This window comes from Mauremys mutica, chromosome 6, assembly GCF_020497125.1.
Source record: "Mauremys mutica isolate MM-2020 ecotype Southern chromosome 6, ASM2049712v1, whole genome shotgun sequence".
NCBI classification, from domain to species: domain Eukaryota; kingdom Metazoa; phylum Chordata; order Testudines; family Geoemydidae; genus Mauremys; species Mauremys mutica.
In genome coordinates, this window is record NC_059077.1 from 91,324,069 (window position 1) to 91,350,112 (window position 26,044).

The 26,044-nt window shown below is 41.0% G+C and overlaps 1 protein-coding gene across 3 annotated transcripts in view; it reads right to left on the reverse strand.

Moving 5' to 3' along the window:
* The window catches only part of APBA1 (amyloid beta precursor protein binding family A member 1), a 153,668-nt gene extending 130,788 nt beyond the window's left edge, over nt 1-22,880 (reverse strand). The window contains exon 1 of one of the 3 annotated variants that reach the window (XM_045022138.1): nt 22,747-22,880. The gene's annotated coding sequence lies outside the window, so the exon portion shown is untranslated. Of the gene's footprint in view, nt 1-986; nt 1,005-20,404; nt 20,423-22,746 lie in introns of those variants that run through there. The other 2 variants (XM_045022142.1, XM_045022143.1) reach the window with 2 other exon arrangements.
* Nucleotides 22,881-26,044: the final 3,164 nt, after the last annotated feature.

The following is a 26,044-nucleotide window of genomic DNA, read 5'->3' on the forward strand; positions in this document are numbered from 1 at the left end:
GACTCCTTGAAAATTATTTTCATTACCTAAATCCAAGGGCTACGTAGTGTTCTCAAGGTGATACTACATATTTCTCAGACTTTCCACTTGTAATTTTGAATAGGGATGTAAATAGTGTTTTAAAAATGTAACTATTTAAACTATTAAAATTGTATCAGTTAAATGTTTAACTGTTAACAAGTTCACAACATAGGTACAGGAACTAGGAGTGTGAGGGGTGCTGCAGCACCCCCACGTTTTACTTGGAACTCCACTGCCAGCCCCAGCTTCGGCCCCCTTCCCATTTACTGAATACATTACCAGTAAGACTGGTGCTTATTGGTTAACCAGTTAACATTTTACATCCCTAATTTTGAATACACTGAACCTCATTTTTAGACTAATAGACACTATGAATCTGAAATTTAATAAGTTCTACCAAGTGAGTTTCAAATACTAACAAGTGAGTACCTGGCTGAGTACTCCTGCCAATTTTTGTGAACTTTACAATCATTTTCCTGTTTTTAAATATGTTTTTCTCTCCACTATTACTGTGTGAAAGACCCACACAAACAGGTGAAACTGACTATCTACAAAGTGCTGTCAAATGCACTAAATAATACTGAAAAAAGACCCTCTCATATCTTTGAATCATATTAATCTTGGTTGTTATGCATAACAAATGAAAAAAAAATGATCATGCATTTTCAGACAGACAGGGTTTTGGAGTTGATAATGTACCCAATGGTGTTTCTCAATCACAAAATACTCATAGAAAAAAAAAAAAGACTAATCCTACACTGCATGATACATGAAGGGTTAATACACATAACCCCTTTAAGATTTCCAGAAGTTATATACTGAACAAAACTGTAGGCCACACCTTGATTTTCCACCTTAACTTCCTCAATTATGGACCACAATTTAAGGAAGGTATGGCATGTGTAAAATATGATTGAAAGACTTAATAGTATCAATAAATAAAAATATTATATGAAACAAGTTACCCCATTCTCAGTGAGCAGACTCCCACATCACAAAAACCACCACCACAACAGGTGGAAAACTTGCTGGCAATCTCAGTGGAGGTGTGTAGTGGGGTGGCTGCCACACTCCAGGACAGCAGGGGTAAGAAACAGCCCTTGCAGAGGGCTGTGGCCCAATTAGAAAAGGGATTAAGAGCAGCTGAGGGAGGCTGGCGAGGTAGCTGGCGACAGGTGTGGTCAGCTCAATCAGGGCACAGCTGGCCCTGATAAGAGGGATTGTGAGCCAGGAGATGAGGGGTCTCACTCCAGCTTTGGAGTGGGAAGGACCTAGCTGCTTGGGAACCACAGGGTACTGGAAGCAGAGCAGTGCTGGGGAGCTCCAGCCTGGCAACTCCCCAGGCTCAGGCCTTGTTAAAGGCCCAAGAAGATACTGGGGCTGCAGAGGTAGACAGTCCAATCCCCTTGCCAATGTTGAGTGGCCATTATGGACTGCAGTTTGCCCCAGAGAAAGGGGGCTAGATGATGACTGGCAGTAGCCACTGAGGCAAGGTGGGCTTAGAGGGCTGGGGGTTCCCCTGGGAGGGGAGATCCAGAGTGTGGGGGCAATGTGGTGGGCAGAATCCCAAAGTAAGGGGCACTGGGATCCAGGAGGGACATGGAGGCCTGAGGCAGGAGAGATGCTGGCCAGCAGGGGGCGCTCCAAGTACTGGAATTGAGCTAATTCCCGGATGACCAGCAGGAGGCTCCGCAGCGGTGAGTCAGTGACCTACTACAAGGGGCCAAGGACAGCATAGGCCAGGGAGACTGAACTATCCTCTCCAACCTAGACATGATCCCTCCAACACTACCAATAATGGGGGGAATAAAATCACCCTTCTGCTTCTGTCTCCAATTATTTGGTTTGGGAACCTAAATAATTTCCTACAATGTTTTAAAAGGCAAAGGGGAGGTTTTAAACAACTATTCCTGTGTTATTTGCATACTCCAGATTAATTCTGCTTTGTTCTGAAGTATGCAACATTTCACTCTCTGTTGGCTTGGAACATGCAGCACCCTCTTTGGTGCATATAAAGCAAAAACCTTATCAGAATCTGTTAGATTACTACATGCTTGAAGATGGAAGAAAAATCAAGTTGCTCCATTTTTTAAAAAAATGTTTATGGACTTAGCCAATGTAGTAAAATGCTCTAGAACTATTTCCTCATTTTTTACTAGAGCTGGTGCCAAGCCAGCAGACTAGTTGTAATTCATTACTTTATCACACAACACAGATCTGAGCTTGATGCTTAGTATCTGTCTTTTAAGCCTGGACTAATAGGGCTGAAACTGCTCCAAAAGGTAACATACTCTGCTCCAGGAGCTTAGATACTATGGTGATAGGTAGCTGCAAAAGAACCAAGACAGACAGATGGCTGTGGGAAACTGGCACACGTCACTCAGCGGAGAAGTTAATGAACACACAAAGACAACAGTGACAAACTTTATATCTTTGGTAAAATGTACCCTCCCCACCACCTGGAGAATGCCCATAGGATCAGAGAGGCTAGGGCCAGCAAAGCTCTCAGCTCATCTAATCTGACCCCTTGCGTCCTACAAATCATTTCCCAACATAACCCCTAGTACTGTTTCACCTAATTTAGCTTCATCATAACAATTTCTCCAGGTGTCTAGTATGAAACTCTCCCCATTTTCAGCTTTAGGCCATCATTCCTTGTCTTACCACATTCAGAAAATGTGACTAATCCCCTTCCACCCTGGATATTATTTCCTTGAAGGCATTTGAACAGTATTATCATGTCTCCCTTTAATCTCCTTTCATCCAGTCTATGTAAATTAAGCTCCCTTAGTTACTCATTGTATGTCCTTTCCTTCTCATTTAAATTGCCTTTCTATAAATTCTAATTTTTCCATACTTAAAAAAAAATGGGGAGGGGACAAGAGGTGCACACAGGACTACATATAGGATGCCAACAGGTGTTTATAAAAATGTTAGCGATACATACAGAGCCAAGAATGCCACTGATTTTTTTTTACATCAGCATTGCAAGATCCCCAATCCCCAATTAGATGTCTTTCTGACTTATCCGTACTATTGCAATCTCCCTTAGACAGAATGGAAAGTCCTAGTATTTTAAATAAAATGTAGTAAAGTTTAAAAATATATACACAAATCAAGAGAACAACAACAAAAACAAATTACATCAGCACTTGGATTCTAGAATTAAGCAACCAACATTGTTTCAAGAGCAAAACTAAAATGGAAGGTAATTTACGAGATACAAAAAGGCACGTAATTCATGGAAAAACCCAATGTTTGCAACTCTGTATTGATATCTGGTGACAAAGGCTTATAAAACACAATAAAGTCATCCCTGATTATGGACAGCAGAGATGGAAAAGACCTGTTAGATCATTCAGTTGAACACTGTTCTTTATAGTATTTTCTCCAGTGGTCTGACCAGTCTATTATTAAATTCTCTAGCAATGTTGTTTCAACCACTTTCCTAGGGAGACTATTTCCCTAGGGAGTCTAATACATCTTAGTCAGGATGCTTCTTCCCCACCCCAATATTTTTTCTTTCTGAATTTCATCCCACCATTCCTAATGATTTCTCCCCTACACATGTCCACAGTCACGTCTTCCAGTCCTTTTGGCAGTAGACTGGGACTTGGGGGGAAAGGAGATGTGTCTAATCAGCCTAAGCCAAGGGTTCTCAAACTGGGGGTCATGAGATTATTACATGGGGGTCATGAGCTGTCAGCCTCCACCCCAAACCCCACTTTGCCTCCAGCATTTATTATAATGTTAAATATTTAAAAAAAAAATTAATTGGGGGTGGGGGGAAATCGCACTCAGAGGCTTGCTGTGTGAAAGGGGTCACCAATACAAAAGTTTGAGAACTACTGGCCTAAACATTCATTCTTCTTATACTTGATTTAGAACCACCCTATCCTCTAAGTAGACTTTAGAAGAATATTCCCAGACAAAAAATGTTAGAGAGATACAAACCAAAGGTTATGGATACAAAAGAATACATCCCTTTTAACAAAATAAGTATTAATAGAATGTTAAAGTTTAATGCTAGAAAATTAGGAAATTTGCTGTTAAGGTTCCAACACCAATTTTAACTCAGACCTCTCTCCCTTGGCCACCTTTCATCTACAAGCCAAACGCCCAACAGTTGACATGTAAAAAGCACCCAATCTTACCATAAGTCTGATCTACTGAATATCTGAATTAAAAGAGCTGAACAAAACTGCTTCTTTGTTGATGTTTTAACCCACCACCACCTTTGCAGGGGCAGGAGGAGCTCCAGCATTATTGGGAGAGCGGTGAGGCCTCATGAGCTCGGTGTCTAGTTTATGTATCAGAGGGGTAGCCGTGTTAGTCTGGTTCTGTAGAAGCAGCAAAGAATCCTGTAGCACCTTACAGACTAACAGACGTTTTGCAGCATGAGCTTTCGTTGGTGAATATCCACTTCTTCGGATGCAAGTTTATGTAGAGGTTTTGGGAGAAAGTGGAGCTCAACCTGTCCGGAAACATGGGAACTGACCCATACTGGACGGGTCAAGAGGACAGACTTGGGGTTTCCAGTCCATGCTGGGAGCATGCAGAGTACAGTGTTCTATTTTTCTAAGCATTTATGCAACACTTACTGCCAAAGTATCACTTTACAAAGATTTAACATAAGCAAAGTGAAAGTCCTTCACACGGTCTGATTTGCTTCTTCTTTGCCCAGAGACACCTGGAGGGCTATTCCCCCCTCTTCCATACCCTCTCTCTCTAGTTGTTTACACTGATTATTTTGGGAGCACTAAGCTTAAGCAGCAAGTTTTACAATATGCAAAGGCAAGAAAGACTCTCTATGGCCGAACCACTGTCCAACAGGATAAGGCTCAGTGTGATTGTCTCTCAGCAGACCTGGAGGAAGGTCCGGCATCTGGGATGTAAACAATCAGTGAATGGCAGTTCATCTGGCAGTATATATGGTCTAAATCAGGGGTAGGCAACCTATGGCACGAGTGCCGAAGGCGGCACGCAAGCTGATTTTCAGTGGCACTCACACTGCCTGGGTCCTGGCCACCGGTCCGAGGGGCTCTGCATTTTAATTTAATTTTAAATGATGCTTCTTAAACATTTTTAAAACCTTATTTACTTTACATACAACAATAGTTTAGTTATATATTATAGACTTATAGAAAGAGACCTTCTAAAAACGTTAAAATGTATTACTGGCACGCGAAACCTTAAATTAGAGTGAATAAATGAAGACTCGGTACACCACTTCTGAAAGGTTGCCGACCCCTGGTCTAAATCATGACAGTAGGAGTCTTTGGACTGAATTGGAAAGGTAGATAGAACACGTGGAAACATGTCAAATGCCTACAGGCAGAGTGTTGCCAGAATCTAGTAGATGATTGATATTAGAATCTTAATTACAAATGTTCTGACTCTCCAATATTTACCTTTTTTTTAAGCTACATCATTTAGTGACATTGTTTTTGTGAATTTCACTTATGTAAGTAGGAATAATATTCTGAATACTGCTCATGACCACTATTATTCTCTTCTAAAATAGTACAAAATGTCCAAGAGGAAAAAGAAGGTTTAGTAGACATTGATACATTACCAGAACACTGGTAGCAATCAATAAAATCTTGCCCACTGCAGTATCAAGCACATACACAACCACAGTAGTAATAATGCAAGAACTTCCTTTATTTACCTAATAGTGCAACAGGCCACATAGTTAGCATGATTACATGACAACATTAGAAATTATGTTTATGTTTGTCACAATGGGATTCTCTATTTCTACAAAGTCACTGAAAAAGCTTCCTAGCTAACACAGAAAAAGTTCATACCATCTGATTCATCCAACACTCAAATGTGTACATGTGCTGTCCAGCTGGATATATTCCTCATTATATCAAAAATATTAATCCAGAAAAATTGATTTATTTAACAGACACGTCCCAAATGCTACAGAATATGAACAGACGCTCTTTTATTTTGGATAGCAAAGCTTTACAGAGTGGCAACCGCACACTGCCAAGTCTTTAGCACGAAAAGGGACAAAAAGATTCATTTAGACACATTAAGCCAGTGGCTCCCAAATTGTAGCCCATGAAGCAGGGATTTTGTCACAATGGTGAAGTGTCTGCCAATCTTTAAGCACTAGTGCGTCTCTTACTTGTAACCCAGTCCAGAACTCTTACAGGTTTTCCAGGAATTTTTTAAAACCAACTAAATGTACAAAATAAAAGAAATACAACCAACCACCTCCACACACTTCTCTGAGATCTCTACAGCTTCTCTCGTCTTCCTTTGCCTGTTTCTCACATCCCCACCTCATAACAAACACATTCCACAGGGAAAGTTTCCTACTTACAAGTGGACATTTCAGGTCATATAGACAAGCTAGGAAGAAGTTCAAGAGGCTGGAATAAGGGTAAATGAGGAGGAAGAAACATCCTCCCCATGATGAAAAAAGGAAACGTGAAAATAACAATGACAGCACTTTGCAATCTATGGGTAAAATTCTGGCCCTGTTGAAGTCAATGGCGTAAACTCCAATTCTGAGGCTCTCAATATATTATGCTAGCATTTAAGCCTCCCAGAACCCCTGCAAAGTAGGTAAGCAGTATCCCCATTTTACAGATGAGGAAAATAAGGCACAGAGAACTTAGCTGACTTGCTTAGGTTCCAAAAGAACATCTGTGCAAAGCCAGGAACAGAACCCGGATGTCTTAACTACCAGTCTGGTGATTTAGTCACTACACCATCCTTACCCTACCAGCACTTTTTCACAATTTATTTTGTTCCTGCTCTAATTCATATATAAACTCCAACCATAGCACTATACACAACAAATTAATTTTAAGTACTGTTTCTAACTTTTCTGGCTCCATTTAATTCTCTAATTTATCTACCTCCTCTTATATCTGCTGTCCTAACATCTCTGGAGTACCTGCAATGATGTTATGGTTCCAAATATAAGAGAAGTAGAATAAAATGTGAATCTGTACTGCCTTTCTAGCCCTAGTAGGTCAGAGGCACTCTGCACATTTAAATGTTGTGATCATGTACAGCAATGGCTAGAAGTACCATTTGAAAAATTTCTAACCCATTTCTGAGAAGCAAACTTGACAGCCAGTCCAAAGGAGAATACCGTGAGGAATGAAAGGTCAGATTTTTCATGCCATATCACTGGGTAAAAAGGAATAAAACTAGAGAAATGGAAACTATGAGTAACAAATTTGTAGCTCTACTTTTGTTTTCTAAATAAAGTCTAAAAATTAAGGGACGAAGACTGCTGACCTTACCGAGCCTTTAAAAGGGCCCTGAGGAGAGTGAAATTCAGAGGGAGGCTTGAAATCAGTGCTGGTGAATTCATGAAAACTTTAATCCACCAACTTATCTTCCTTCTGGAAGGAGGTCAGTAAAAGCTGAGGATAATGCTGCCCCAAGGCTACAGTAGCAGCTGTGAGGCATCTCTTTGTCATAATAGGGAAGATTCCTTCATGGACCTTTTTAGTGCATGGCAAGTTTACTGAGGCTGTGCACCAAGATGAGGATATAGCCTTAACAAATATCTGGTATATAATATCTATTCAGTACATTACAGTGCTGTGGGTTACAAGTAGAGATAAATTATGTCAGGCAGAATCTGAAAAAAAATTCAGCTCATCAATGGCAAGTAGGAACTTTCCCTTCCAGGCATCTGAGCGTGGGAGGAGGGGGAAGATGAGGAGACATTATTATTATTATTATCTTAAACTTGCAAATATGAACCAATTCAGTGGTGTTTTCCTGAGTTTGCAAACAGAACCCTAAACTATTTCTACAGCCGCTTCTATTTTCTCCAGCAGCAGCAGTTTGAAATTGGTAAGTTTCTGGTCAGTTCCACTCCAAGTATTCAAAACCAAGTGGGCAGTAGTGAAACAGCTAAGAATCACATGAATTCACTTTCCTATTGTTTGGTAAAGTTATGAGCATCAGCAAGAACAAGCACTGGAGATATCAATCCGGAGGAGAATCCAAAAACCCAGAGGCTTCAGAAGGTTCAGCGTACCATGTTCCTCCCATTATCCTTTTGCAAAACAGTCAATGCGTTGTGGTAAGAAATAGATCCTATTTAGCAGACAAAGGAAATAGGAAGAGCTCACATTTATCTGACACCTGCTACCCAGGGGTTATCATGAAAGGTGGAGATCTTCATCAGAAAACAATCCAGGACCCTGCAACGGAGACCGGGTTTCAGCTTGGTGTGTTGCCCTTGCATCTCACGGATAGCCCATCCACTTTTTTTGTATACCAGACTCTAGCTAGGGGCTTACTCCTTGGCAAGTCAGGATGTGGGAGAGCTTTGTGCATCCTGATGTTATACCTGCTCAAGATGGTCACAGATTCCATTAATTTCATTTTTAAGAAGTTGCAGCCATGATGTTTGGGATTTTCCCAGGAGATTGAGTGGGTGAATTCGATGGCAAACAGTTAAACAAACTTCAGAGTTGTAAAGTTCAAGCCTAGGCTGTATGTTCCATGGGGCAGGAACTATATCTTCCTGTATTCTCCAGCACTGGCAATGTGTCTGGTGCTGTATGACAAATATGGCTTGGCAGATTTGATTTTTTTTTTTATATTTCACAGATAACAGTTTATTCTTAAGCATTTTCATCAAATAAATTTTCACAATTGCAGGAAATTACAGGGAGTCAAACAATTATTTAATGACAGCAGATATTGAGATTAAAAAAGTTAAAGCTTTATAACCATTAAGGAACAAATTGTCAACATCATGTCAAAATATACAAAGTAAATAACCTTAAATCTAACTCGTGAGTTCTCAGACAGCATTTTTCTTACTTTTCCTACTTGTACATTTCTATTATAATTGATTTAAAAAAAAAAAAAACCCTGAAACCTTCCAAGCCTAATGATAAATACCAGCAAGTGTGGGAGGTAGTAGTTTACCAGAACAACACTATGGCAACCAAAAGGAACAGATGGAGGGGTTTGATTACACAAGGAGACATGACGTTTCTCCTAGCCCCAATTCCACGTAATTTTTATATTTTAACTTGGAGAGCAGGGTTGGATTAATAGAGGCAGGTCCCAAAGTAGCAATACCTATGCTCAAAACTAATCACAGTTATCAGAGCACAGACACTCTTCTGTACTAAAAATTGGGGGAAAGGTTTCAGTGTCAGAAAGATGCTAATGACCTTTGACCTAATATTTAAAATTACTGCATTGCCATAACACTTGGTCTTTTTTTTTACCATGATAAACACAGAAATTTTGTAAATGGAACTTAGACAAAATAAGTTTTAATTTTAAATAGCCTATTCCCTTTTTCAGTCTCACTCTTCTCTTTCCTTCAATAATATCCTGAACACAAATGATCTTCAGTAGCACTGACCAGCAAGTGAGGGACCCACGTCAGGGTTTTATTCCATCTGAATGTAAACATTCTAGTTGCAATGCTATCAGTAAGTACTGTAGAAACACTTCCACAGCCTTGAAAGCTCACTGACATTTTACCCATTAGTACAGTCAAATTCACAGGGTTCTACCTGCTTACTTTCTTTTCAAGAAAGTAAATGAAGAGACACCTCCACAAAACATGCTTTTACGATAGGGTTCCCCTCCATAGAATCTGCAAAATACTGTAGCTGGACTGAAACCCCCAAGCCTAATTTCCTACCCACCAAACTACATTGGTACTTTGCCTCTTCTTCTCTTGGTGACACTAATGGGAAGCCCCTGGGAAACCAGCATAACTTTGAGTTGCTAATGCAATTGTCTAGAGAAGTCTTTTCTTTGTACTGTTCATCTTTTCCCCATAAGCAGTATATTCCCTCTTTCTGTAAGCTCATTAAAATTCACTTGTTTCTTTCACGCTGTTCAAACGAAGGGTAAATGACTTTACAGCATGTCACTTAAATTGTAAAGTTTTTATACTGATGTACTAAGGGGATGCAAATTTAGCATTATTACTTTAGGTAAACTAGGCAACATTTATACCCCAGATATTTGAATGCTACTGGGAACCACCAGCATGGAAAATTTTTAAAAAGTCTCTTGTCTGATGAGTGCCTAGGGGCACCTCTTCTGACTGGGTTGTATCTACTGTCTTCTGGATTTTTATGTTTTTCCAATGGCTTCCAAACAGGAACTGGACAATTTTCTCTGTTCAAAGGAATGATGGAGCATGTGAAGTATTCAATACACTAGTTTATAGTGTTAAGATTTACAGAACTTATCAAGAAAACCATTTTAGTCCTGGAGATTTGCCATCTGGTAGGTTTCTTATAGCATTTTAAATTTCATCTGTTGATATCTCTACTTCAAACTGTACTTTTGTTCTTCTGTAGTCAGCAAGATTTTTAGGTTATCCAAAAAACTGCATATTTGTGTTACAGTAGGAGTTCATCTGCATTTGTTGTTTTCCTAATACAACTTTAAAAAATGCATTTGACACACATAATATCCTGGACAAACCTTATTGAGTGAAGTATTTTAGGAGCTCATTGTACAAAAATGCCAATGGTTATGTACTTTTGAAGGATTGTATGTATTTCCATGAGGGAGGGGGACCACAGCCCTCCAGGAACTAAGAACAATGGGGAGTGGTTAGGCCCATTCACTCAGGTTGTAACACCTCCGCTACTTCCAGCAAGGCTTGCATATACTGTTTTAAACCAGATTCTCTAAGAAACAACAGACAAAGAATGGATTTTTGGTTAAACGGCCTGAGTTAAAACTGACTCTGGGCCTTCTTTCTGATCCAGCAAACAGGACCTTTGGGGGAAAAGGGGGGGCCCCCAATCCTTAGGAAGGAGTTGGAAGTTTCTGTCCCATTGAGGCATCATAGGACTTGCATGCTGGTTCCGAGCTGAAGCTGTGATGAACTTGTGATCACAGGATCAAACCCTGGGTGGGGTTTGAAGGACTAATCACCAACCAGAACCCTTGGTGAGGTTTAGGTGATCTCTGGTAAGCTTATTAGCATGGATATAGGCTCTTTTATTGTTTTAATAAGTTTTCTCTGTAATGCTGTCACCTTAAGAATAAATGTGTTTGCTTAGAAAGGGTTGTGTGGTGACTTACCTCTGGCACTGTCTTTTGAGGGGAGAAGCAAAGAAGGCCAGCGTAAGACAGTCTGTCTTTTGCTGGGGAATAACACAGTGAAGGCAAGGAATTGTTCAGTCTGGAAATACCCCACTCAGAAAGGAGAGAGACGCGTGACTCCACTCAAAAGAGGTGACGGCTGAAGAGCCTGGAGCCTAGGCTGAGTGCCCTTGCTGGACTATAGAGAGTAAAAACAGATGTAGTTGTCCTAAGCTGTGATAGCGTCTATTGCAGTTTTTTTTTCAAGTCAGTTGTTCTGATCTTATATTCCTTGGACTACTACAAATACAATGGCAAGGACATTTTCGAAAGCGTACAAATTAGCTCCCCCCCCCAAAAAACAAACTGTGGTGTATGACAGCAGATTGTTTCCTAAAGGCAATAATATTGTCATCATGCAACTGAATTTCTTCAGCTTGAGCTTTATTTTATTGGAAAGTACCACTGATCATTTTTTTGCTGCAGAGATTTCAATCTCCTTTTGAAAGATGCCTGCTCTGATAGAAGGGCTATTTTGGATAGTATTTATTCCTCTAATGTACATTTTCTACAACTGTGTGGCGACTTCCCCACTGTCACTTAGTTCACAATATTGCTTAATATTATCCAAAATATGTGGCTACTTTATCTAATTTGGGTTTTAACACAGCACTAAAATCTCCTTTAAGAAAGAATTCATTGTGTATTAGGTAAGAGTAATTAATGAATAAATCTGACAGAAAATCAAGATATGCAGAAGGGGCATACACATACCCAGTGTGCCAGGATGCAAAAGAATGTCCCTTCTCACCTACAATAAACTGAAGTAACCACCCCAGTGAGAACAAATCAATGTATTAATATGGCTACTTCTCTTCACCAAGTAGCACAGTGTGCAGCAAATACATGTCCCAGTCCCACTCTGTCTTTAGGAGGAAATATAAAGACAAGAAATTTCTGGATTCCCCTCCCACAGTTGAACTACTGAGTAACCAGTACGTTGCCACCTGAATCATTAAATGAAAAGTCTAAATTTAATGTTTTTCCATACATTAAAACTATATACAGTACCCTGCTGAGGGTAAAATGAGAAGACTGGTTATTATAAGGTCATGGTTAAGGACAGAACAGGAGTCCAGGCATTAAAGCTATAACTGACCAAATATTATTAAGTATACAGTAATACTCTCTTAGTGGTTCCCAGCTGATTGTCGATAATAAAACAATGAAACAAGCTAACAGACAGCTCTCTTTCTCTCTTCTTTTTCCACAGTCTTAGTATATTTCTAGGATAGCAAGTTTTTCAAGACCTATGAAATGTACTCACTTTAACATTAAATAAAATTAACCATGAAAAAAAATCTGAATTATGTCATTGGAACCTTTTAAATGTTAGGCATTATCAGCAAGGCAAGCCATGTCCTTGAGTGAGAGTAGAATCCTGAGTTTAGCCCTACTTTGCAGTTTTAGTCAGGTAGAAAGATCAATAATAGGGAACATCAGGATCATAATGAAAGTATACGATATTGAAAATGTTCACTGAGTTCTATCTACATGAAAAGATGATAAGTGGTATTTTCCATAGATCCCGTTATTCAGTACATAGGCCATAGGGATAGCGTAGGCTCCTCTCAGTCAGGACCATAAAATTAGGTACTCATACAAATATTACCAGAGAAGTTCCCTATTAATTAAAATGTAATCACTGAAACTAAGCATATACCATATAACTAATAAGAAAAATTAACTGCTTAAATCCTTCATTTAACAAATAGCATTGTAATTTTAATTTCAAACCAGAATTAATTTAACACAAGAAGTTGCTCAAAGACTTTTTTAACTGAGTTTTTCTGCTCTTAAGTTATTGCAAAATTCAGAACTTCTTCAGGGTTTTTAAAACATGAAAGTTGATGTTTCTTTTAATCGTCATGAGGGTTACTGAGACTAAGATAATACATCTAATACCCTGAATACCTCCTGTGTTCTGCATGCAGTCCCCCCATTAGTGTAAGAAGGGGTTTGCCAGAAGCTGGGAATGGGCGACAGGGGATGGATCACTTGATTACCTGTTCTGTTCATTCCCTCCAAGGCACCTGGTATTGGTTACTGTCAGAAGACAGGATACTAGACTAGATGGACCTTTCGTCTCACCCAGTATGGCCATTCTTATGTGATAAAAATCCTGGGGAAATGTCAGTTTTTCCCTTCTAAATAAGTAAGCTTTTTGTTTCTTTCCCCTGACAGTCTGTAAAATAGATGGCTTATCTTTAAAGTTTTGTAGGCTTATAATTATAGGTCAGAGGTGAGGGCCACCTCTCACAGCCACATTTAGCACTTCATGTGCTGTATTTTTAAAGCTTTTACTTGCTGATCCAGTTGTTCTGGAATCCATTCAGAAAAAGCAGATCACTGGTTTGGGGTTTTCCATTCCTCCAATGAGGCTCAGAAGTTCTGTTCTGTATATTGAGTGTGTCTCTTCTATTTTCATTATCTTCACCTTTCTCTTCAAAGGTTTTATCTAGACTATGATAAAAGGTGCATTTTAAAAATGTATTGGCAAATAAGTGTTAACAACCTAGTGTAGACAGTGTGAGTTGTGTTTCCCCCTGCTAGGGCTCACCTTGACCAGATAACACATGTTAAAAAAAACAACTTGGCTTTCCTGCCCTAGGGTTTTAAAATGTGTTAAAAATGTAAAATTCTCCTTTTATTCATATTTACACAAGAACTAAGTAGTTGAGTTTGGGTATTCCATGTATTCATAGAATCATAGAATCTCAGGGTTGGAAGGGACCTCAGGAGGTCATCTAGTCCAACCCCCTGCTCAAAGCAGGACCAAACCCAACTAAATCATCCCAGCCAGGGCTTTGTCAAGCCTGACCTTAAAAACCTCTAAGGAAGGAGATTCCACTACCTCCCTAGGTAACCCATTCCAGTTCTTCACCACCCTACTAGTGAAAAAGTTTTTCCTAATATCCAACCTAAACCTCCCCCTCTGCAACTTGAGACCATTACTCCTTGTTCTGTCATCTTCTACCACTGAAAACAGTCTAGATCCACCCTCTTTGGAACCCCCTTTCAGGTAGTTGAAAGCAGCTATCAAATCCCCCCTCATTCTTCTCTTCTGCAGACTAAACAATCCCAGTTCCCTCAGCCTCTCCTCATAAGTCATGTGCTCCAGCCCCCTAATCATTTTTGTTGCCCTCCGCTGGACTCTCTCCAATTTATCCACATCCTTCTTGTAGTGTGGGGCCCAAAACTGGACACAGTACTCCAAATGAGTAGAGTGCTGAGTAGAGGGGAATGATCACATCCCTTGATCTGCTGGAAATGCCCCTACTTATACAACCCAAAATGCCATTAGCCTTCTTGGCAACAAGGGCACACTGTTGACTCATATTCAGCTTTTTGTCCACCGTAACCCCTAGGTCCTTTTCTGCAGAACTGCTGCCCAGCCATTCGGTCCCTAGTCTGTAGCAGTGCATGGGATTCTTCCGTCCTAAGTGCAGGACTCTGCACTTGTCCTTGTTGAACCTCATCATATTTCTTTTGGTCCAATCCTCTAATTTGTCTAGGTCCCTCTGTATCCTAGCCCTACCCTCCAGCGTATCAACCACTCCTCCCAGTTTAGTATCATCTGCAAACTTGCTAAGGGTGCAGTCCAGACCATCCTACAGATCGTTAATGAAGATATTGAATAAAACCGGCCCCAGCATCAACCCTTGGGGCACCCCACTTGATACCGGCTGCCAACTAGACATGGAACCATTGATCACTACCCGTTGAGCCCGACCATCTAGCCAGTTTTCTATCCACCTTACCGTCCATTCATCCAGCCCATACTTCTTTAACTTGCTGGCAAGAATACTGTGGGAGACTGTATCAAAAGCTTTGCTAAAGTCCAGAAATAGCACATCCACTGCTTTCCCCTCATCCACAGAGCCGGTTATCTCGTCATAGAAGGCAATTAGGTTAGTCAGGCATGACTTGCCCTTGGTGAATCCATGCTGACTGTTCCTGATCACTTTCCCCTCCTTTAAGTGGTTCAGGATTGATTCCTTGAGGACCTGTTCCATGATTTTTCCAGGGACTGAGGTGAGACTGACTGGCCTGTAGTTCCCTGGATCTTCCTTCTTCCCTTTTTTAAAGATGGGCACTACATTAGCTTTTTTCCAGTCATCCGGGACCTCCCCTGATCGCCATGATTTTTCAAAGATAATGGCCAACGGCTCTGCAATCTCATCGGCCAACTCTTTTAGCACCCTCGGATGCAGCGCATCCGGCCCCATGGACTTGTGCTCGTCCAGCTTTCCTAAATAGCCCCAAACTACTTCTTCTCCACAGAGAGTTGGTCACCTCCTCCCCATACCGTGCTGCAGAGTGCAGCTGACCTTGTCTGTGAAGACAGAGGCAAAAAAAGCAGGCAGGCATCTATTGTTGTTTGAGCTCTTTTATATATTGCTGTTAATTGATTTTAAAATCCTTCTGTTATTCCAGTTAGTTGGTCTAAGGAGGACTGATTATTATTTATATAGTTGTTGCACCTCAGGTCCCATCTGAGATCCGGGCGACTTTGCATCAGTCATCATACAAACACACAATATGAAAGAGTACCTGCCCCCAACAACCTTACAACTGAAACAACAGACCTGGTTAAAAACAAAGTATATTTCATTAAAACAAACTGAAAAATACATGAAAAAAAGTTTGTTCGTTCTAAAATTTCAGTGATATTTTTCTTCCTTTTTTCTTTTTTGACTAGCTGACCTATGAGCAAACATTCCTAACAGGTAAACAAGGAACCAAGGACAACATGGAGAGGGTCAAGGACGTGATAGCCACCTACAAATACTTGAAAGCAGGGTTGGTGTCTAGAGTTCCCAGCTACGGAGCTAATGTGATCATATCCTAGTAATGTCATCACATCAGCCTGGAGCCCATGAAGAGCAGACTGCCCTAAAGCATGACACATCTACTGCAGGACCACGAGATATCCAGATGGGGCAGCCCTTCCCACTGCAGCTCTGCTTACCTTAGAGGCGGGGGTGACTCTGGCTCTTCAGATGGCAGTGGGTGCAGAGCTGATCACCATCACTAATCTTCCGGTGGCTCAGCCTTTGGGTAGCCACTGCTATTTGGGCAGCAGTGTAAGAGGAACCTCAGCTGCTGCTGCTCCCCATCCTCTTCAGGCACTGGGGAGAGCAGGCCTGACTGCCACTGCTGCTGGTAGGGTGGCAAAGAAGGGGAGAGCTCAGCTACCACTAGAGAAGCCAGAATTGGAAGGGGGTCTACCATAACCTCAGAGCAGAGGGCTGTTGGGGGGACCTCAGTCACCCCATTAGAGGACTCTGATGACGTGATAGTAGCAGGGTGACCCCCTACTCAGAGCCCTCAACTGGGGCATTCAGATGACCCACCACAGAGGGCCTTCTGCTTTGGTGGCAAGAGGTTGGGAGCTCTCCCACACACAAGGAGAGTCCTGTACTTGGGATGGAGGGACTCACGTCCTCCATCCTCAGGAATGGGACAGGGAGTGATAGGCAGGGAATGAGGGAGGTTCTAGTCCAGGGGTAGGCAACCTATGGCACGCATGCTGAAGGCGGCACACGAGCTAATTTTCAGTGGCACTCATGTTGCCTGGGTCCTGGCCGCCAGTCCTGGGGGCTCTGCATTTTAATTTAATTTTAAATGAAGCTTCTTAAACATTTTAAAAACCTTATTTACTTTATATACAACAATAGTTTAGTTATATTATAGACTTATAGAAAGAGACCTTCTAAAAACATTAAAAATGTATTATGGGCACGCAAAACCTTAAATTAGAGTGAATAAATGAAGGCTCAGCACACCGCTTCTGAAAGGTTGCCGACCCCTGTTCTAGTCCGTCCAAGGAGCAGTAATGGCAAGCCGTCTGCCCCCAGCAGGTGGTTCTTGTGTAGGTGGGCCCTGCTCCCACCACTTCAAATGGAACAGGGCCACAGCAGGGACAAGACAACATGGGCTTTGCAAGGGATGTGTACCTCAGACCTTGGATTGTCTTAACGTAAGTTTCCCTGGAAAGTGTCAACTTCAAGCAGGAAGCAGAATCTTTATTGGTGATAAAAGAAGTTAAGTTAGAGTAGTAGAATGGAAGTGAAGCTAAGAGTAACGATGTGAAAGTAGGAGGAGAAGGAGCACCTAGGAAGATAGGACTGCAAGACTGGATCTGATTTACAGTCCATCTTTTCCACTACCCGGTCTCTGACAGTGCCTGGCAGCCAATGATTCAGAGGAAGGAGAAAGAAACCACATTAGGCGGATGTGGAATAATCTGCTCCTCACCTGAAAACTCTTCCTAAAGCAGTCTTTAACTATTAAGGATTAAACTCTGAAGCATGAGATTTAGTATCTCTACCAAAATGTATGTAACCACTAGCTCTGAATACTCTTGTCATCCATACTGATGTTCAATCCGCTTTTCAAATCTTTCTAAGTTTTTCGTCTCAATTACTTCCTGCAACAAGAAGTGCCACAGTCCAAACGTGCATTGTGGGTAAAAGTATTTCTTTTTATCAGTTTTAAATTTACCACCTTTTTTAATCTCACTGAACGTCTCCATATGCTTTTGTTATGAGACAGGGAGAACATTCTACCATTTATTATTTTATATATTTTTATCTTATCCCTTCTGATTAGTCTCCTGTCTAAATTACGCAATCCCACGGACTATCAAGAAAAGCTTGCTTACAGTTAGATCTCTTGGAAGAGTTTGCCACAGTCTAATAGAAGTGGGGAAAGCCCTTTGACTCAAGACATTAAAACCAGACTTGACCAAGCACTAGAAAATTTACTGTTGGGAACAATCCTGTATTGGCAGCAAGATAGACTAGGTGACCTATAATGTCTTTTTCCATCCTTCATTTCTATGACTCTTTAATGATATTTGTCCTTGTTTCAACTTCAGTAAAACATAGGAAGATTGTTTTAGAATTAGGAGAAATGCCATCACCATCATGGAAGTCTCCATATTCATTACTCATGGAAAATGTAAAAGGAAAATCCTTATTTTCCATTTTAGAAGCAGCACACAAGGACACTTCCCCAAGCCCTTCCAGTAAAAATAACAAACATGCAGCCTTGTATGAGCAAAAGTTCTCATAGTGAAAATAGAAAATACTATTGCACTGCTCTTAGCAGCTGGTTTATCAAATTGATCAATACTATGAAGCAAGATTAATCAATCCTTTGTTTTCAAACACTCCTAACCCCAATACCATCTGCATCACACACAATCTATTTTATTCCACTTTGGAAGTGAATGAACAGACAGTAGCCTACAAACCTCATATTAATTAAAAGACTTGCAGCTTTTATACAATAAAACCACTACCACAAAAACATGCTCCTGTAACATTAAGAGTCTAACTTAAATCCAAAGGAGCTAGGAGTCAGAGTTAAATCTCTCTTAACTAATACCATAATATTGACCCTGCATACTTCAGCACATAGGATATATATGATCATCCATTGTTTGGAAACACGTAGTAGGGCCTGGCTCCCATCTCACTTACTCTTGATTTACTCTGGGTTAACTCCATCAAATAAATGCAGTTAGTCCACTATAAAATATGCAAAAGAGAAGGAGAATCTGACCTGTGATACCTAGGCATAAAGATGCGAGTTGAAAGCTTCAGCTTTCATTTTGATTTTCCTTGGTTTTGTCATTTTGAAGAGACACTGTGAACTTGAAATCTATAATCATTTTTAAAAGTTCAGAATTAGTTTCAGGTTCTAAACCTGCCCTCAAACTTACACAGTACCATAGTGAACTTAGTAGGGTGCACTGCCTCCTGCTAACTTTTGTAGTTTTACAATCATATTTTCCTGAATATATCTGCCCTGTTGCTGTGTTAAAGACCCACTCAGATACAAGGGAAAACTAAAACAGTGAAACTGAGTATACACAAAACACTGTTGAATACACAAATAAGGTGAGAAATAGTTTTCTCCTCTCTTCCCTTTCAGATCTAGTACTACTAGGTGTTATTTTAACAATAACAGGTTAAAAATTTTCAAACAGAAGTGTAATTTTTCAAGCTGATCAGAAACTTTTTGAAGTTTGTTGTGGGTTTTATGGTAAATATTATTTTATGCTACAGACGTGTATTAGAGCTGACATCAGAGAAATCAAAAGCCTATTTCTTGTCCCACTGAAGTCAAAGAGTCCTGAATTAACTAACACCACATAGAGATAAATCAAACTCTGGGTTTCTCATAGTTTTCAGTCGGGTCCCCACATATTTTAGCCAAGGAGACACAGGAATAAACATTCTCTTGCTGAGAGTGTTATGGAATCTTTAATATCCGCATAGAGCACACAAGACCACCATTTTTAAGGTTTCATCCTAAAGATCCATTCGCTGTGAACTACATGTAATTCAATTTATGTGTCTCAGAAGAATGAAGCACTGAACTGAACATGCCAGGATTTTCACCTTTGGTTCCAGGGATTCTAGCGATTTCAAACAAAACCTGACTACATCACGCCATTGCATCCAGTGTCATTAGGGTGACCAGACGTCCCAATAAAATATATGGGTGGTTGTCCCTCGTCCCGACCGATCTTCAGTCGGGACGCAATTTGTCCTGATGTTTCACTCCACTGGCAACACTTGGCTTTTTTTTTTTTTTTTTGCTCCGCCAGCGGACCTCCCCACCCTACCCATACGTCCCGATATTTTCTTCATCTCATCTGGTCACCCTAAGTGTCATAGAACATATGGCGTCTTCCGAGCTATTAATCTATAGTGAAAATACATCCTGAGACAATTTAAAAAAAATATATTAAACAAATCTCCCCCACATCCTCCTGAAATGTGAATTACAAAACCCATTATAGCTAGATATTTGGGGGGAAGTCACTAAGTACAGAATACAGTGGAATTGGTTTGAAGTTAAGTAATTATGAAACTGAAAGAAGGAAGCCTAAAAAAGGATTTCTGCCTCTCCTCTTCTCCCCTTTCAAAACAGCTCTCCTTCCTATCTAACCAGCACCTTCCAATAAAATCCACTTCTCCTGGCATTCTTTCACTGTATAACCAAAGGGTCAATTCATGGATATTTTTTCTTTAACGGCCTTCTAAAAGGCTGGCCTTTGCATCTGCTAGAAGATGGAATAATAGTCAGAAAGACATTACTGCTATTTTAAGTGAAGACAGCACATTATTGCAAAACAAATGTATTGCTGCAAGCTACAATAAAAAAAAAAAAAAGGTACAATAACTCAGTCCAGTGAATTACAGGATTCATAACATACCACTAGCCTTGCCTACCCATTACTTACCAAATCAATTCAGACTCACAGCTTCATTACTTCATGCTTTTTTTCCAGTAAACACAATGCTGCTCTTCTTTCTTTTAACCAAGCTCTCAATATACTTTATACTTGCTAATTAGAAATTAATTTTAAAAACTCAAAATGGATGAAAAATGCTTTATTTATTGCATTTGTACAATTTCCCATATTCCTTCATTTCAATTTACTAGAAATGTAACTTCTCAGCATACATATACATACACACACACAAGTTGGTTGGTAACAATGCTTTTTAAAAAAAAATAGCTTGCTCTTAAGTGGCAAAGAAGAGCTTCAGAAAGGGGAAAAATAATGACTATTTTTTAGATTATAGTTTTAGACAATAGTTCCACAGAACTAACATAAGAACATAGACCCAACATTTAAAAGATTGCATCTATATAAAATGTATCCCTAAATCTTTGATAATGACATACACTGACATTTCAAACAAATTCCAAATCAGAATGAAAGAAGTGTAGAAGAGGAAAAATAAAAGCTGTGCTATGGATTGACTGGGCAGAGAAAGCCTCATCTGAAGCACTGGAAATTAATGAAATACGAAACAATAATAAGCAGATTTCTGACACCCAGAGTTTCCAAACTGACTCACAGATTTAAGTGAAAGGTACAAATGACCTCACTTTTGGTTATCTATAAAAAGATTTACCCTTTATTTCTCAAACACTGATGATGACAAGATGTTGTGTATTTGTTTCTGGAGGTATGACAGCCACAGGCTGCAAAGATAGGGGCACACAGTTCAGATTTTGACAGCAATGCAGTGAAATTTAAAGTATTGTGACTGGAATATTTTCCAAAGCATGTTAATTGAGACCCTATGAAACATGTTAACAAAGAGGTATTAAATAGTAGTATTTGTTCTAACTACCTGGTATAAAGTAATGTACAATGAGGGTAGAATTTAATGACACATGCCTTGTTTGTCCCATACCCCCTTGTTAGCTCATCCTTAATATATGCAGAGCCAGGCAAACATCAATGTCTTCTAGTCCATTTTCTGTCCCATTGCTTTAGTTCATGGGCTGTTATGACAATGTTAAAGATCTGTAGTGCACATTATATCTAATAAAACCACAAGAAGTTGAAAGGCAGGTCATTTTTCTGAAAGCTCAGGCCTAAGCCCCAGTATCCTCCCTAAACGCAGATTTCCACATGACGACAGCAAAACAAGCCTCAGTGAATTGCTACTGGAAAAACCAAGCTTCCCAGAAAGAAGGTGAAAGATATATATCTGCGATGACTGAGAGTGTGATTTAACCAAGCCACAGCCCGATTGCACCAGGATCTATGAAGATGGTGCTTAGAACAAGAACAGATCAAGAGGGTTCTGCTCCCTAAAAGTGGCATTTGACAATACTAGCTTGTCATCCCCATCCCAATTCAGACACAGAGCTACAGAGGCAAATGACAGACCCTGGGATGCACCAGGGATGGGCTCAATCTCCTATTCCTGGAACCTCCTTGCAAAGCAGGAGCTGTCAGGAGACCAGCAGCATCTTCTGCAGGAGATGTCATCTTCTCCCCCTGTTCTGCCAGGACCATGTGTTGCCCGTTCTGTTGCTAGTCTCCTCCCTCCGCTCCCCTCCCCCCATCTTTTCCCACACTCTCAATCAAAGGAAAGTAATCTATTAGCTCCAGTAACAACACACACCAACATAAAAGGGTTCATAGAGTAATACACTCCCCTCACACACAAAAAACCCACACATAATTACTACTGTTATTGACACTGTTTGCAGCAATACCTGGCTCCTGGGGCATTAATATATCTGTGTATCTTTCATTGCAGCTTAGGGAGACATGCAAATCTCGTGCGCTCTCTCTCTCTCTCTCACACACACACACACTCCTAAAACCTGCTGTCTCCCATCCCCCCGCCCCACTGGTGCATGCTCCACACAGCAAGTGCCTGCCACAACACTGTGCACTTCTGATGCTGGCGGCTGCCACCACCTCATTTTTTCAGTCGCAGCATCCTCAGCTGCCAGCAGATCCTGGGGGGAGGGGAAGAATCATGCCATAACCCCCGGTCTATGTCAGCCAGGTTAGCTCACATCCCCTGCTCCCCCCCCCCACCCCCACCCACACCCCGAGCCCTGTGCGGCCAGCCAGGCCCTCCTGCAGCCAGGCTTCTAAGCGAGCCCCCATCCGCAGGCGGGCTCAGCACCTGCCCTCAGCACCAAATGCTAATTCATTTGGGGCCAGCCGGCTTTCTTCCCCTTCCTTCATTTCCCCTCACGTCAGCCCAGCCCCAGCATCCCCCTGCCACAGCTGGCTGGGGAGCTGACAGGGAGAAGCCTCTTTACCTCGGCCGGAGTCTGCGCAGGCCCCTTCAGCAGGCAGCGCGGTGCAGCTGAGCCCGGGGAGCAGGGCAGCCAGCCGGGGAACGAGCCTTCACTTCAGCGGCTCCTGCCTCCAGCTCCACCATCTTCCTCCTCCTCGCTCCTCCTGCCGCTGCTCCCTCCAGCTCTGCAGCCACCGGCACGCAGCGCCGGGCCAGCCCCCGCCTGCTGCTCCGCCCCTGCCCCGCCTCCCCCCGCGTGATGACTGCCCCGGGGACAGACGGAGGCTCTGGCTCGCCCAGCCAGACGGGGAGCGGGCTGAGCGGCTCGCTAGCCTGGGGTGCAAGCGGCTACTCCTCCGCCAGCAGCAGATGCACGCATGCAGCCCCTCCTGCATCCGCGGCAGGGGCGGGCATGCAGCTCCTTTCACATCAAGAGCAGAAGCAGCAGATGCATCCATGATGCAACCGGGCCCCTCTCTCATCCACAGGAGCAGCAGATGGAGATAGGAGTTAGATAGGCAGCTAGCCACGCTCATGTCAACAGCAACCCCTTACACCAAATTTCCACTTCTTCCCCACCAAAACCCTCGCCACAATAACCCAAGTTGCGTTACAGACTAACTCCAGTTGAATGGGGGAAATTGACAACTGTCTATGGGGCGGATTTGTTTCAAAATACGTGTGCCAAAACTCCATAAACAATTAGGCAACTGGATTTGAGTCTACCCTTGCCTGAGTTGTGCACAAATCAAGTAAATTACTTGTAAGAAGCGCCACTAGTTATTTACATATTTGCTCATATTAATTGTGTTTATAAATGTGGCAGGTGGGGGGCAAGGGTGGTATGTGCACATTCATTTTTTCATGCCCAGGTAGGTCTCTGAGACTTTCCGTTTTTTAAAGGGGGGGGGGGAGATTTTTAAAGATGCTTGAAACTCAGTGCAAAATAATAATAATAATTAATAATAATTCCCCATCTGCCACATAAGCTATGATAATTAAGGCATGTTTGTAAAGTGCTTTGAGATATTTGGAAGAAAAGTAAAATAACTACTCAGTACCTATCTAGGAATGTAATAGTTGTTACTGTGCTAATGTTAATTCAGAATTTAATCATCAGCAGAAATAGAATTTAATTTATCCTGTTCCAAAGCACCTACCATTAATGGAGACTCTCTGTTAATTGGTAGTAGTACAGTGCCTATGACACACAGTTGAGCCATTCTGATTCCATCCAGTAAATCACAATTATACCTGTCCACCCTAGTCAGTTCACTACAGTATCCTACAAATGCAAAATGATAGTAAAATATGTGCATAGTGCAAAAGCGTATGTTGTACAATACGGCAAAAGTCCAATTTTGCAGAGAACACCTATAAAACCTCCCGAATATAGTGCTGTGGTGCTTTCTGCTTAGACTATAGCAGTCACAGCTTTCCCCCGCCTCCCCCACTATAGAGAGCCCTTCTTCTTCCATTTCATTTTTCACTCTTGCTTGCTGTCTTTACTCATCGACTTAATGTGCCTGTTCTTTCTTTTTCTTCCTCCCTCCTGGAGATGTCTCCCAGCTTTATGTACTAATGGAGAGAGAAAGAATAACTCTTTATGGCACTGGGGCACATGTTGGAGCAGAAGAAAGATACGCCATTTCGTGGTATGCTTCATCTTCTTCTGCTCTTACAACCTAACACTATTCAGCAGTGGCAAGGGGTGCACGTAAGACCCTGAGGCTTTAACCATTATATCAAATAAAACAGTTAAATTCTCACAAAAAATAAACAAACAACATGTTTTCTTAGATCCCAGCATGAAAAGCAGCGTTTCAGTGTTGACTGACTAGCAAAAAAAAAAAAAAAAAAAAAAGACTCCATATTCTAAATGCCTCCCTCTCTTCTCACAATTAGGACACGAATGGGCCTGTAGGGCTCAGGTTTTCTGAGAGCCTGAGGAGATGCTGGTACAGTCACTCGACAGTACTAGCACTGCAGTAAAATGCACTGGCATTGTCCTGTAGGCCCCTGGGTATCACCAAGGCAAGGAGAAAGTAACGGTAGTGGCAACCAAGTGACTACTTTACCTACCCAGTTCAAGCCATGCAGCTGTACAGCAGAACCTGAGACAGCATTGCAGTTTACTTGTGTAGCCAAAATGCCACTGCTGCTATTATTTCTCCACCTCTTGTCCTTGTTTGGTGCACAGAAGAGAAATGAGGTGTCAAATAGTACTTCCCATTCTACTGCATGAGATTAAATTAAGTATTTGACTTTCAACTATCATGATAAGCAGTAACAATAGAAATCTGCTGTGGATTCTCACCCCAAATCAGCAGTATTGCGGTTAGGGGTGGTATTAATTGTTAGATCCGTAACAATTGTACCTAGATAATCAGAAGTATGGGGCCCATAGTGCTAGGTGCTATATACTCATAATAAAAAGACAGTTCACACTCCAAAGAGTTTACTAGCTATGCAAGAGACTGAGTCTATACAAAATCTATGTATATCCCGCAGAATTGTGTTGGTTTTCTACTCTAGTTGGCCCTATTCTTAAATTTAAATACCAGCTATCACTGGCAAACATATGGAGAAAAAAATAATATTTTCAACTGAGAAATAATATGTTTTAAATAAGCAGAGTTTTTCCTGCATTACTAATATCAACTTAGATTACTAAATGTGAAATAATTTTATATCTCCAATTTGTCACTATTTATGCCCTTTACTTACAGTTTAGTTTAGTTTAAGGTTCTTCATGCAGCAATGATTGGGTTTTGTTTACTTATGTAAAAATATTTTCACTAATTTTTTTTTTAATGTGAAAGCATTTTTTAAGTTTTATAGCGCCTTGCTTCTACAACATTTAATTTTCTGGACAAATGTAAGTTGATATTGTCCCTTTAAACTGAACAGAATGGTATGTAAAAATTGTAAATATAACCAAAGCCAATAGAAATCTGCAAACTCTGCAGAACATTACATTAACACCTTTGAACACTCCCACTTCCTAATCTGTTTTACAGGGAAATTGGTGAGAAATGCAGATAAAGACACTTGACGAAGCTGAAATATTCAAACACTCCTGATCTGTAAATAATGCTAAGCTTTTTTAGGTGACAAATCTGAGGAACTGTCACAGATTGAAGTGTCACTAGAGGAGGTTTTGGAATTGATAAACTTAACATTAACAAGTCACCGGGACCAGATGGCATTCACCCAAGAGTTCTGAAAGAACTCAAAAGTGAAATTGCGGAACTATTATCTAGGGTTTGTAACCTGTCCTTTAAATCGGCTTCTGTACCCAATGACTGGAAGATAGCTAA